General features: G+C 39.3%; 1 protein-coding gene across 1 annotated transcript in view; it reads left to right on the top strand.

Annotated features, from left to right (window-relative positions):
• Positions 1-2,677: 2,677 nt before the first annotated feature.
• The window catches only part of LOC131985521 (carbohydrate sulfotransferase 8-like), a 199,605-nt gene continuing 186,618 nt past the window's right edge, over positions 2,678-15,664 (top strand). Inside the window, exon 1 of the mRNA XM_059350683.1 lies at positions 2,678-3,227. The gene's annotated coding sequence lies outside the window, so the exon portion shown is untranslated. The remainder of the gene's footprint in view (positions 3,228-15,664) is intronic.

Raw genomic sequence — 15,664 nt, 5'->3', positions numbered from 1 at the left:
GGACTTAATGGCCCTCATTTATCAAACGAGCGTACATCAGAAAGTGAGCGTAAAGTGGGCGTAAGATCATTTCTACGCAAGCCTCGGCATTTATCAATTTGGACGTGAGCGGAGGGTACGATCAGATCTCACGTCTGCTCTCAGCTCATGTACGCAAATTTGAGTCAGCATGAAGTCCACACGTCTTAGTCAGAGAATTGATCTTAGACTATTGTATCGATGCCTGGAGCTGATAAAACTCTGCCGTGTTTTGATTTTTAATGGTGACAAAGCAAAACATGTTTAGACTACATCATTAATCATTAAAACATGATTGAAATTAATAAAAAAATTAATAAAAAATAAATAAATACACCCTGCGACCATGAAATTCTTTAAGCAGAAAACTAGCCGAGGCTGTTAAATGTTGTTGTCGGCTATTTACCATTATTATTATTATTATTATTATTATTATTATTATTATGATTATTATCCGGCTGGACACCGGAGCGCCAGCGTCTCCTTCACCAGCGGCTCTGACCCAATAGAAACATTTCCAATCAGCGCTGCCACACACTCCTCTGACTGGGACAGAATTATTACTAAATGTAAAGAGGTGAATAACATCTCCCCATCATAATAATAACAATATTTGGATAATATATAGATTAGTAGGCTTTATATATTATGATGTATAAATGAAATATTCCAACCTCGCCGGGATTTTAATAGTTACGATGCTACTTTGCTGACAGCGGCACTGATTTCCTTCTTTTTCACTTTTTATGCTGCCAAACAAAACTAGTTTGTTGTGTTGCAGCTGTTGGACGTCAGCGTTTCACTTTCTGCCTCTGAGAAATTCCTCTTCTTTTGGAATTAAAACTTACTTTAAAAACATTGTTTACCTCCTTCAACCAAAAAGCTGTGAAAACTTCTAAGTCCGTGCTCCAAATGTAAAATATTCACCAAACTTGTTTGAGTTTATAACTATAAGTACTTTTATTTCATAAACCTCTGTCGCTGTGTATTTCTGTAATATGTCTATATTGCTACTGTTGTTATTTGTAACGGTGCATGTTGTTAATAAAGCTGACTTTAGGGGGAAAAAATCCTCTTTTGGCCGTATTGCGTCCTTCGGTATCGTAAACTCTGGAGGCGAGTCTTCTGAATCGGGTATATATTAGGGCATGACATTTAAATGACGCTTGTTTCGAGCCGCCACATTTATCAACAGCCGATCATTTTTACGATGTGATTGGCGAGATACGATCGTTTGATAAATCCCATGTGAACCCTGTCATAAGACGAAATATACGATCAGATCTGCGCTCGTTTCTACGCTCGTTTGACATTGTCTTTAAAAAACTGCTCAAACCAATTATTCGATTATCAAAATAGTTGACGATTAATTTAATAATCGATTATTGTTCGATACATTGTTGCTCTACATTTATTTACACATCACTTTGTTGAATATCACTTTTAATTGCAATTGGTTTAACCCCAGGAGAGACAGAGACCTCAGCACCAACCTCTACCTTATGGTACAATGAATATTCCTTCATCCAACTGGGTGTAATTCTACCCAACAGTATGAGCTTGAAATTGTATTGATGGGTTTTTGCGAGTCAAATTTCCCTCTTTTGTAAGTCAGAGGGAGAAGACCCCCAGCCCACTGTGGCAATTACATGTATGAATATATATATGTTTCTTACATCAAGAGCAAGTGGTAACCTCCAGAGTTCAAAAGTAAAGCCCATGCAGGAGTGCTAGAAACTGAAGTACCTCCACCTGTCACTTGGGGCAGGCTCCAAAAGAGCGTCAATCAGTGGGGTCATGACAGGGTCCTGAATATTAAGATGGACATTTATTTTAAATTAGGGCTAAAAGTTCTGCATAACAAAGTGCATGGCTGCTTTGAGTCTCAAGCGGCTGCCCTCACAGGTGGCTCAGCGCTGCATTCAGCACGCTTCAGCTCACCCCGCTCCACCTCTTTGCCCCTTTTCATGGATTACCAGGAGTGAGGAAGAGCCAAAAGGGCAATGGCTGGAGCAAGCCACCTTTACCTTATGTTCAGCTCTTCAGAGACGTATGGGTGGCATCACAGGGACACATAGTCCATATTTTATACAGATCTATGATCAAAAGACTAATATATTTCAAGTAGTTTGTGAGTTGTGGAGGGAAATGTGAAAAATGTGACATTTGTCCCTGGTCTCCCCAAACACTCCTCAGAATTTTAAGTGGTTTTCTGGGTAATTTACCAAATAAGTGTCCCAAATGTCCCTGACTTTACTCTAATGAAAGCAGAAATCCTTTTTACTCAAATGCCAACCTGTCCTCAATTAAGCTGTTGTGCCCAATCAATTGGTTAAAAGTCTGAAGTCATTCTCAGACACAAACACAGACATTCATAAACACCCCCACAGGCACAGTGGCACTGTTTTTCTAAATCATAATTAATACCTAATTCATAATTAATTAATGACGTTGGACTTCATCTTTGTCTCACATCTCACACGATTAAAGGATCTCAGTTGCATTTATTATAGCAGTGCACATGATACAGTTTGCACTTTTCGGCGCGCCATTATCCCGCCATTTGGTAAAAGAAGACGGATTATACAGTAATAACGATGAGACACGGGGCTCATCCATATTAGAAGAGTGTTTAATAAACTCAGACCGTAAAAGACACTCCTCCTGCTCCCGGCTCTCACCGCTCCGCGCCCGTACTGAGTCGATGCGCGAGAGGAAATTCATACCCCCCCATCTTTATCAGTATCAGCATCGCCTTGAAGACAAAGAGAGCAGTGCAAATGAAGATGTGCTCCAATAGCAGGAGAAGCCCGTGTTAAAGTCACTGCTCCCGCAGCCGTGCCCGCCCGGAGGCAGACAGGCACCGGTCCTCGGAGACTCTTCGGGGATGCGCAAAGATGTGAGAGTAAAGAGCGAGAGGCATTGTGATTGGTCATACTCTTTCTGAAAGCATCAGGCACGGCGAGTCATGTTTGCTCCAGCCAGAGCAACAACGAGGTGGCATCAAACTTGAAGGAGACGTGTTCTCGGTGTGCACGGTCGATGCGTTCACGGCGTCAACCATTCACTTGCATCATTCCCCCAAAAGAGGCGGACGCGCTCTCCGTGGTGCTGAAACAGAAAGACTTGGCCGATCAACTAGTGAAGAAGAGGGAGACGCTCTCACTGCGCTCATTTGAGCTCCGTGCTATTCGGCAGCGTTCAGCCCGGTAAGTCCATCTGCTGTACAGTAAAAGGCAGTCACGTCTCGGAGATATTGTGTTACAGTGACCGCTCCGTCTGCTCCTCTGTGCCTTTGTGTGTTGTCTTGAGTTTGAGCCTATAGATTGACTAAAGTTACAGCATCAACCACTCTTGAGTTGCTTTAGCTTGCTGTGCATGCTACAGTGAAAAAGTATTGGCAAAGTATTGACCCGCTGGTGTCACAGATCGCCTGTTGATTTCACTCTGCATGCCATAATTAAGTGTTATACTTTCCAAATTATCCTTTGTGGTCATTCAGCTGTGAGTTTTTCCTTCCTGCTGTGGCTTTCAAACCAAAGTTTGAGAATTAATACTTTTTATTTATGCTTTTAGGTGCATTATATAGCATTTAAGTTTTTAAGCTTTTATATATGCTAGCCCCTCTTCCAGGAATAATGTGCAGGAGGGCCATGTCTATTGGGGAAATTCGTTTTTTGTAAAGAACTGAGAAAAGAGAAGTGTTGGTCAATGTGATTTGTGATGTGAATGTGTAAACTTTTTTTTGCTGAGATCTTAAAAACTTTATGCATTATAATTGTTTGTTTAATTGCATTTCATCTGGATAGTGTGTCAACCCATTTTTAGCATGTGACAGTTGTATTTGTGTTTTTTTTAAATTAGTTTTTATTGTTTGTTGCTTATTGTTGCACCAGTATTCCTGCCTCTGTGGCCAGATCACTGTTGGAAAATACATTTTAATCTCACTTAGACTTTTGCCTGGTTAACTAAAGGATACATACTTTTATTGACTTCGAATTCAAACTGATTCATGGGTTGAGAAATGAGCATTGCAGTAAAGCATAGCAAAGCATTTCTGCGATGCTATATCTTTTCACACACATATCAAGATATGACAAAAGCCAGATTCATTGTTGGCTTGACAATGTGACATGTATCTATGCTTGTTTCTAACATGTGCAGATGTAGCACATTTCATGGTTTACCAGTGCTGTATGCATCACATGGCATGCTTTGTATTACAGTAAACACTCTTTGTGCTGGAGCAGTGACTGGGGGAGCCAGAGGTTCGCTGCCTGCTGCTACCTGATAACTTCATGCAGCACGCATCCGAATGGCACAGCTCCGCTAGTGGTTCCCAGGCTTCCAAATCAATTTATGTTTTAAAAAAAAAAGAAAAACTTTGCAATTGATGATGAGGGTCAGTGATCCATTCCATGGTTTTTAATAGCCTTTGTTTTGTTTTTCTTCTAATCTGGCAAACCTGTGACTGGAGTACAGTCAAAAATTTGAAAGGATCAGAACAGAATATGTGTGTGTTGTTGTTTGGGTGTCACATAGGATTGGTGTGTTCACTAGACTATAAAAATAGCATGCTAACTGGCCTCAGGCATGTGTTTTGGGTTATGCCACTTTATAGCACAAATGATTTTGCTCCAGGATCTTGAACACAACCTTAAGCTTTATAGTGACTTTTAAACTCTAGATGCTTCCAGAGTGCTGTCTAAAGAAATCAGATTATCCAACAGGAAGGATTGGAGTGTTTACTATATGAGCTACTCATTATTCTTGGTTTTTCACATTCACCATGTATGTTGGTGGTCAGTTAAAAAAGATCATTTAGATCGAGAAGATCTTAAACAGCGTTGTAATTGCTAGTACTGTGACTTACTTGCTTTAATTAATTACCCTGTCGAGCTGAGAGGGAGCGTGGGTGTCATCAAAGCAGAACAAGGCCTCTTTGAGGTTGGAAACTTGTAGCTCAATGACTTAAGTTACGATTAATTTCAAAAGGCACAACTTAATTGTGGTAAGTGTGTTGGTTTTTTGTCTTTTACAGTCTTTTGTATTTAAATTCATTCAATATTTTGTATTTCAGTCAGTAAGCCAGTAAGCTCCAAACTCTGTGGGCTTATGGGAGACGGCTGAGCTTTAAACTGCAAAGGACACGTTTGCACATTGGTGGCTTAAAATAGGGCTGGGTGATATGGCAAAAGCCTTCTGTCCTCATATAGGTAATTTTATTGTTATCTCAATAACAATGTACATCACAAAATTGCATGTTTTCTGGTAAGTCAATAAATAAAAAAGTCTACATATAATTACCACATGTTAAAGCCTATTTTATATTTGCTTGTTAAGTAAATTAAATATTGACAGATGAAAATAAAAACCGTTTCAGGTACAATTATAGAATTAAATATATACATGGAATATGTTTCATAATAATATTAGCTTGACTTATCTACACTGGAGTATTCCCATAAGCAGCATTCTTGGGTGTAGGCATGCAGTAGTTAAACATTAAAGTTGAATGAAAAAATAAATGAAATAATGGAGAAAATCCTGCACACCGTTTATAGGAAACACTTCCCAAATTATTTTAACCAACACTTAGGTTCCTAGTGGAACATAACACATTATTCTCCAGCATTTATATTTTAGTCAGTATGTTCTTGACGTAATGACATAATTGTGTATCACAACATTGATTTTATCATGATACAATTCCATTGAAAGACGGTAAATTATCATTATTATCGCATTATTGCCCAGCCCTAGATCAATTCCATCCAGTTTCTGACACCTTGTATTTAATTAGTATTTTACTGTATATAACTATAGAGTCAGGTTCTGGCTCTGCTGCTATTTAGAAGATAGTTTCTATTTTGCTTTTATGTATAAATGTACAGGCTGTTGTCATCAACCGTCCACATGATTTTCTACAAAAGTGGTGCTCTTGAATTTGTGGTGTGTGGGAAGAGATATGGATGTCTGAACCCAGAACTTTTAATAAGAAGATCGTGTTTACGTGTAATTGTTGAAAGTTATGTCAAGAAGTCTAAATCAATTTTTTTCCCCAAACCCTGGAAACTGTTTTGTTTTTTTGTTTTGTTTTTTTACAACATTAACAACATATTTACAACAGCAACCATGATTATTCAAAAAGTGGTCATGACGTGTTTCAAACAGTATTTGTCACGTTTCTGCAACATGTTGATGACATATTAGGTTTTGCAGGTTTCAAAACTTTCAAAACTTTCCATAACAAATCACAGGAACTTCTTCCTGAGAATACATACACTGAAAAAAAATATTTTTTGACCCTGTAATTATTATTTCAATCATCTATATAAATTATACAAAGAAATACGAATTCAGTGTTTTTGCTTTAAAATAGCAGTTTTTCATGTAGTGCATTACTTAGTGATTGATTGTTATTATGTGTCCTCTGTTTTGTCTGTTAATTGAATCATTTGTTCCTAGTAATATTCACTAAACAAGTTCATTGGGACATCAGTGAATCTGCAATTTACTTGTATATTTTCATAAAAAATAAGTGGTTCTATTAAATAGATATTTTAGTAAAGATTACGAACACTTTCTGTGTGGAAAAACTTGCCTAGCTTTTTTTAAGTAAATGTCACTCCAATTTTTTTCAATGTACAAAATACATAATCAAGTCTTGTATACCTGTACTAGAGGAGATGGGACCACTTTCTTTACCCAGCTAGATTTTGTAATTCATGCATTATACAGGTGTATCTACACTTGAAAAGCTTGTTTAGGCACTTGACCTGTGTGCCAAATTTTGATATTCACTCCTCCTGAAAAGACAAACCCTCCACAAGATCATAAACAGAGCTATAATTGCAAGTGAGGTTGCTCAGTGGCTTTAATCAATTACTGTGCCGTCCTCCGCCCAGAGAGATGGGGAGCGCAGGTGTCATCAAAGCAGAATGAGGCTCCTTTGAGGTGGGAAATGCGAGACTCAATGACTTCACTCAGCTGGGTCACTGGACACACAGCAGAGCTTTGACGCGTACAAATTGTGCTTGAAGATGCTGTGTTCGTCCTGGGAGGCTCAGCGGCTGGCAGGGGACCAGCGTAGCAGGGACATTGCACTCCAGATGGCCCAGAGAGGCCAGAGGAAGAGAGCTGTCCAAGCCCAGCTGGGAGTAAGGGAAGCTGGACTGCCGGTAGTGAGTGTGTGTGTGTGTGTGTGTGTGTGTGTGTGTGTGTGTGTGTGTGTGTGTGTGTGTGTGTACGTGATTGTGGGAGGGACACAGGATGAGAGAAACACTGAAAAGACAGAGAGAAAGAGGTATGCGATACTGGTTGAAGGAGTGATTGGGAGAGAAAAGGCGAGAGAGAAAATGAGAGCGGATAAAACTGTGTGTGTGTGTGTGTGTGTGCATGGAAGAAGTGAAAGGAAAAGTGTGGGAGGGAGAAGAAATAAAAGAGAAGATGAAGGAGCTTGTATGTCTGTGTGCTGGTGCATGTGTGTGTGTGCGTGATTGTGTATTTCTGTGAAGGAGTGACAGGGAAGCAGAAAGGGTTGGAGACGCAGAAAATGAAAGAGAAAGAAACAGGCGCATGTGTGTGTCTGTGTGTGGGTGGGAGAGAAAATGAAACTTGAAGAAGCAGGCATGTGTGTGTGTGTGTGAGTGTGTTTGTGTGTGATTGCAGAGGGAGCATTACTGGGAGAGAAAAGGCAGGAGGGGCCAAAAACAAAAGAGGGGAACAAAAAAATGCAAGCGTTGTGTGTGTCTGAGAAATCGAGTGCATGAGTGGTGTGAGAAAAATGAAGGAAACGAGTATGGTGGGGTGTGTGTGTATGTGAGTGTGTGTGTGTGAATAGCATGTGTGGTCTTACTGACAGTGGTATTCACTGATAATATTAAGCAGCAAAAAAGCTGCATGGAAAATTATACATAAAAAACAAGTAAAATGGGGTGTTACCTCAGAAATAGCAGCTTTTCCTTCAGTGAGTAAGCTGTGAACTCTGACTCTTACGTATTCACATGAACCATGTTGTGTATGTTCTTTATGGCTCATGGCTTCAGGCACAATGCCTCCTGCTGTGAGCTCTGAATCTGATATCCACTCCCCGCCCTGATTGAGAAGACATGTTGCATGTGGGACGCAGTTTTTTCTTTTTTTTCCTCCTCCTTTTGTGCTGCGTGTTACACCTTGGAGGCGTCGCTCTCCCTCTAAAGTGAAGCCACCTGAGAACGGGCGCAGAGCACATGACGACAAACACACAGCAGCGGCTTCACAGAGATAACTTCGCCTCAGTGTTTCCATTTGTGAAGCCGCTAGAGAGCAGACGGAGAGAAAGCAAGCTCTTTTCATTCTGCCACATCTGCTCTCTGATGGAATGGAGCATGATCTGCACTTTGATCACGATGAATTATTCCTATCCCTGGCTATAAATATGGTCTGTCTTCAGCACCCAATCTCTCCCCCTCTCTCTACTTAAACCAGGAATCTGTGCTTGCCTCAGACTAGCGATCTCCTGAGTGTGTCACTGCGGGCGTACTGCAGCTCTGGTTTTCTTCCTCACACTGTGAATGTACCAAAGCCCTACCTCAGTGATAACCTTTTCTGGAGAAAACTGTGATGTATAGACTCAATCTAATACAGTAAAAGCACTATTTTCTGCAAAGCCAAAAACAACACAACAGCTTTGTGCTTCTTAAAGGGACATCCCTAAATCAAAATTACGTATTTTTCCTCTTACCTTTAGTGCTGCTTGTCAATCTAGATCGTTTTGGTGTAAGTGTTGGAGATATTATAATATGACATTCAGGAGAACCCAGACAACTCACCTTGCAACTCATCTCAAAACAATCTAGATTTATCAATAGCAATACAGGTAATAGGGAAAATATGTATTTTCGTATTGGGGGTGAACTCTCCTTTGTGGATCTTCTTTAAATTTTGTTCATACACTTTTTACAATCATATAAACTGGATATAAACATTTCCCAGAAGGGCTGACAGGTAATTGATTCCCACAGGACTAACTCTGCAACATTTACTTTGCTGTTTGATAAAAACATCACTTCAGGTTAACAACAACACACAACTTATCTAACATACACAACACTCTCATTCAGACAGGTGAGTATAACTAACTCCGAGGTGTGCAGAAACTGTGTGAGGCTCTCTGTTTGCTTTAATGTCATTATTTTGGGACCTTGCTGCTCTGGAGTTTTTATTCTTCCTACATGTCCATGTTTTCTGCTTTGATGATTTTATTCTGTTGTTCATTCTACATAGGAAGTGGCAGGTTATTTACTTTATGTAGTATTAATAATGCTTGTTACACCTGCCGCGCTGTCTACAGACCTTTTATTTATTGTTGAACATTATTGTTTAATTAGCTGAGTTTTGTCCTTTTGTCTGGTTAATATATATATATATATATATATATATATATATATATATATATATATGTGTGTGTGTGTGTGTATATATATATATCGGTTTCATTCTGAAGAGTCAGCTTTTTCAAAACCAACACGGCTCAGTTAAAAAATAATAATAATAATTATATATATAATATATTTTAAATAATTGTGTACTCAATGGAATATGTTTTGGTTTATTCATTTATGAATGGCCTTTTCTGGATTTGCAAGTGAACTCTTAATTTATAATTGATAATTAGCTGTAGGCACAGGCTGCAAAGTGCCCTTCTGCAGGAAAGGAATTTAATGCTTGCTTGGACGCTCAGACTCTGTGGCATGTTGTTCCACCAATGTATTCAAAATGTACAAAACCATTCTTTTGCTGAAGCATATTTTTGTAGTTATTTTTCCATCTCTGGATGAGTCTGAGCAGATGATTTAAAAAAAAAAAAAAGAAATGAGGACTTTCAAGTCAAGTGTAAACCTCTACAGCAACATATTATCACCCTTTGAGTTCATGTGGTGAACTTTTTACATATCCAGCATTTACCTAGCAACACCTGACAAATAGTCACTTTCTTTTAGCTCTTATTTTGGTCTCTACCAACTGCTGAGGGAAACAGCTGATAAATGCAGCAGAGTGTGTACCAGTGAGTCTCTAACTGTGTCTGGTAGCAGTTTGCTGAGCAGGTAGTTCACAGTGAAGTGCATTTTTTGGTATTGGTATTTGGTATACTATCATCACTCTGAAGTGTAGATTTGGGTATGGACATCCTTCTTCCTCCTTCAAACAATCCTGTTATTTTAACTCCATTAACCTGTAAGGCTTTTGCATAGTTGCCAGATTTGTTTTTCTGACTGGATGATCTGGCAACCCTCAGGCTATAGCATGCATTGACAGCTAACGTCTCTGAGATAAATGACAAATTTCTAGCAACTGATACTAACAATATAGCACAAATAATTCAAAGACCACATCATTAAAAAATAAATGTTATATCTCAGTTTTAGGACTAAGGTGAGCTCATCAGTGTTCAGTGCTCAAACATGTCATTCTAACAACAACCAATGTTGTTATAGTACCCTTAGGCAAAATCGAAAGAGAACGATGGAGGCCATCAGGTCTGGCATGTAAAGCTGAGTAAACAGGTATCAGTGGTAGCGTGTGTTGCCTGCATCACAAGTTGAGTTATTATGGGTAGTTGTGATATAGATATTATTTGTATGCAAAATTAGCCAGAGCATGTCCACTTGATTAGCTTGTTTGTAAATATCATGCATCATCAAAATCCTGGTAGCAGCAGCTTAACCAGCACAGAGACACACAGGCAGATGGAGCTGCAGGCTCTCAGGTGAAATTTCAGGTATAGCTGGTAAAGAGTGAAACTCCATAGGTCTGTTTTAAATATTGACTTTAGTCTCAGATTAGCATAAACACAAAAAAATGTGAAATATTACGTTAGATATTGGGGAAAAAATCCATAAAGAAAAAAAATATGTTGTATAAAACACCCATTTTGCAGACTTATGCTCATATACACAAATATGCATATTGGTTTGGTGACACAAAATGTTCCTTTACCTATGTTAAAAACCAAAGCTTTTTTTTTTTTTTTTTAGATTTAAACACATTCGCTGGTGAGTATTTACAGCAGCAAGATGGTGCAGGTGGGACTGGCTCAAGATAAACTGTATCAAATGAAAGAAAATATCATCCAGTGCAACTGCATAGTACGCTGCTTTATAGTCTTTTACTCGAAATGGGACCATATTTTACAAATTGACCATCATGCTGTATTAAAGAAGACTTGAAACTAGCGATTCAGACCATAAACTTATTATGAGAATGTTTATTGAGGTAATAAATCAAGGGGGAAGTAGGGTCAGGAGTTGCCCCCTACTGGCCATTAGCTTGGCTTCACTTTTCAGGCCTAGATGTTGCTGTTTGATTAGTGTGAATGTTATGTTGTTATGCAGGCTGTATTCATTTTTTCCACTTATACATGAAAAGTTATGCGCTAAATTTTGTGAAGAACCCACATAATGTGACACAGAAGGTGAAAAGTCAACATTGTCATTTTAAGTTACTGCACTGGTCAGTGAACTTCTATATATAAATACTAACGTCTATGTTCATGTCAGCTTTGAACCCAAAGCCTGATCTTTTTTCTAAATTTAACCAAGTAGTTTTGGTGCCTAAACTTGAGCAAGCACTTCCATTTCACAATGTGTTTGAAGTCAGATATCATATGATCATTCATGAGTATTGAATGAGTTTTGTGGTATTTGTTTACAACGAGAAACAAAAAAACATAGACTATCTCCAATCAAATCTAGGTCTTGCTTAAACATGACCAGATTCAACGCTGCATATCCATACAGTATGGAAAAATATTATCTTACACACACACACACACACACACACACACACACACACACACACACACACACACTCACACACATATGTATATGAATATACAGTACAGGCCAAAAGTTTGGACACACCCATCTCATTCAATGCGTTTTCTTTATTTTCATGACTATTTACATTGTAGATTCTCACTGAAGGCATCAAAACTATGAATAAACACATATGGAATTATGTACTTAACAAAAAAAGTGTGAAATAACTGAAAACATGTCTTGTATTTTAGATTCCTCAAAGTAGCCACCCTTTGCTTACTTGAATATAAGACATGTTTTCAGTTATTTCACACTTTTTTTTAAAGTACATAATTCCACATGTGTTCATTAATAGTTTTGATGAATTTACAATGTCAATAGTCATGAAAATAAAGGAAAAACATTGAATGAGAAGGTGTGTGCAAACTTTTGGCCTGTACTGTAGTTGAAATATTTTACATTTTTGGACATACTATGTGTATTTGGTGCTGTTTAGGGATCTATGATTCATTACCTCGTTAAAATACAAAACTTGTAAATAGATCATGATTTAACTGGATGCCATCAAACCGGACCTCGCCAGCTGAGCTAAGCTTTGTGTTAATACATCATTTCTGATTCAGAGAGGTGACTACAAGCTCTTGAGTGGCATAATCAAAATGGCTGTGATGTGTCAGGAACAAACTAGAGTACAATTCTTTAGAGAAAATGGAAGTAGTGACAAAGAATGGCTGCAGGCTGTGCTTTAGGAACAATCAACAGAGACTGCATCTACATCTTTATAAATCAATGCATCCCACAGAGACGTGATGTGTTCTTGAGAGTTTGGTTGATTTTAACACAGAACATTACTAGTTGCTCTGCTCAGTGCCTTCACATCGTTTCACAGCCTCGCCCGCAAAGCATGGCGCTATCAACCTATCACCTCTAATGGGAACAAAAGGTCAGTCCTTAATTATTCATTCGGGATGTCAAACAATGCTTGCCGCCTGTTATTTAGGGTGGGGGAGACCCATTGAATAATTCAGCGGCAGGATTCTCTTTCCTTTCGAAAAAAGCGGCATGGTGGTTCAGATGTTTGTGAGAGGCTTATCTCCATGCCGGAGCCCTCTGTCATTCCTGAGCTGACCTTGGCTGTCAGTGAAGCGGCAGCATGGGTGGCACAGAAGGTGCCAGGGACTCGTGTTCCTCCTGTATCTGCAGGCCTCCTCCACACTGTGAGAGTGAGTAGGAAGGACTACAGGGAGCTGGCTGCTCCTCGTCTAAGTTCCCCCAGTGTCTGTTTACAGTACACCATGTGCCACGCTGTGCTAGGCTGGTGCCAATGTATTAAAAAAACAAACCGATTACGACTTTACAATTCGTTATTCTGTTTTTCACTTGCGGTATGTTTCTGTTTTGGTACACTTGCAATGTCAATTGCTCTTAAGCAGCTTTCTTAGGATGTAAGGGGTGTTTATTGCAGCTGAAGAGGCAAAAGCAGATATTAATGCTATTAAAGTGCATTAAACTGAAGAATACTGTAATGTGAGTCACTTCCCTGGAAGGATTAGAGAGAGGATTCTGAGGAAGGAGAGAAAGTGAAAATGTTCATCTCGTTATGTGAGAGGCAGGAAGGAAAGAGGGACAGATGAGGCAGAGAGTGAGAAAAAGTGAGTGTGTGAGCGAGAGAGAGAGACCACCCTTAGCCAACTCTACCATCTCTGAACAATAACACAGATACAGTACACGTCTATCAAACAAAAGATAGCAAGCAGCCCAGAAGGAATCAAATGAGAAGCATGCTTGTCATTGTAAATGCGATTAACAGAATGACACTATCTTCCCATGGCCACTATCTTACTGCTGTCTGTACTGTAGCACTGGGTAAAGGCAGAGTGGACCATTTGGGCTATGATTGCTCTTCTAGTATAGATGAAATTCAGTGATCAATAGTTGTGGATAGCGATACTTAAGTCTGCAGCTGTATTAAAGGATACCTCCACTGAATGGCATGAGGGTTTTAAACCACTGTCATAAAAATTAAATACACCTTTTTGAACACAGTTATAAGTCAACTAAAGTAAGTCGTCCCATTTCCACTGCCTGTCACTGCACAAAAAAGAAGCCAAAACATTTTGGATACGGCCGCCGGTGACATCATTTGGAGCCAAAGCCCACACAGTATTGATCGGGTGGTGAAGCCACTGTCTCGAGCTCCCGCCCATACACCCCGTCAAACCAATCATGATTTAATCACAGCTGTCAATCATGCCGTTACAATCCTGTTTTACAGCATCAAATAACTAATTCAAACTAAACGTATCAGAAAAATGAAAACTTGGTCATACATGAGCAGAATAAGAACTACCTTAACTCATAGACTGTGCAAGACAAAAGCTCAGTGGGGTGGCTGCAGCCAGCACCCGGGCCAAGAGGTGGAGCTGGGATGGGCTGCATGAAACCTGGTTGCTGAAACATGTCACCTGTGACGACACCCACCTGTCAGTCAACGCAGCCAAGATGTTAGTTGTGCATAACTTTAAACCTTAATATAGTTTAAAGGGGTTAGTTACTTCTCACGGGAAAATTGCTTATAGAGAACGAAGCTGTCTTCTTTTTTTGTACCATGCTATAAACACATTCATGTCTGTTGTAAAATTGTTTTTTTTTTTTAGCATCGGCTGTCTGTGTACCATCTATGGTGATTGCCTCATTTAGAGCCTGCCTCAAGTGGCCATCGGAACTTCATTTCCTGGCACTTCCTCATTGGGTTGCCACTTTCCTAAAATGACGGATATTAATTTATATATATTTAAAAGAGAAAAAAAAATGGCTCATGTCCCATCCACTAACATGAAGGAGCCTGGGTTTATGAACTGTACTGCAGTTTTTCTCCACCAGGGGGAAAAATGTTTTGGCTTTTTAAAAAAAAATAAAGTTGTCATGTTGTCCATCTTTATATACAGTCTGTAGTAGGTATTGAGTGAGGATCAAACTTCTAATAATATCATTAATATAGTATCGCTAGTAACTCATAACTTATTCCTAAACTTCTTCTTAAGGATTCATTACCGTGATGATGAGTTTCTCACTCATCATCTCTGTTTTGTGATAAAATATTGTCAACAATGTTTAGCTTTACCAAACCACAGGAGACACATCACCCATTAAACAGGCTTTACCATCTCTTCCAGTAAAATAATTTCCAGTATCCTTGTGTACGAATGGTCTGTCTGACAGTGTGGATAAAAGTATGCCGGCTATAAGTCAAGATCATTGAGTGTGAAAAGTCCACAAGTTTAGAATTAACAGTTGACTTTTCCTTGCCATCTGGACTTGAGTTCAGTTCAGTTCAGGATCCAGGGTGATGAATTAGGGAATGAAAACAGAATGTTATTCGGGGACACTGATGCTCAGGGGTTGGCTTGTGATGCCAGTATTTCTTTGAGACATACTGTCCTTATCGTACTATGTGCAGAGCCATGACAACGCTCGTTTATCTTCAGAGCTAAATAAAAATGGTTGAGGAGCAGCAGGTTTCATTGGGGTGTCTTTGTAAAAATGAGAAGGATGTGGTTGGCTAAAAGAAAGTGAGGGGTATGCAGCAGCCTTTTCTTTCAGGCTAACAAGTTGAGAGGTTTAGGGGCTGATGCCGGGCCAGGTGCTCTGTAGGTCCAGAGACAGCATGGTGCCTGGAAAACCCAAAACCAAGGACATGGATATGATGCTGCCAGACTTGTGCTCTACTGCGAGGCTCTTAAAAATGTTAACTCTTCTGAATCTGCACATGCCCAGGTGCCAGGGTGTTGATCAATTACGCCAGAGTGTAGCTGCCCAAGTTAATTAAACTCATTTATTTTGCC

The sequence above is a fragment of the Centropristis striata genome, chromosome 2 (genome assembly GCF_030273125.1).
Source record: "Centropristis striata isolate RG_2023a ecotype Rhode Island chromosome 2, C.striata_1.0, whole genome shotgun sequence".
In the NCBI taxonomy this organism is placed as follows: domain Eukaryota; kingdom Metazoa; phylum Chordata; class Actinopteri; order Perciformes; family Serranidae; genus Centropristis; species Centropristis striata.
Note: the sequence above shows the minus strand (reverse complement) of the source record. Positions and strands in the feature narration are given on the sequence as shown.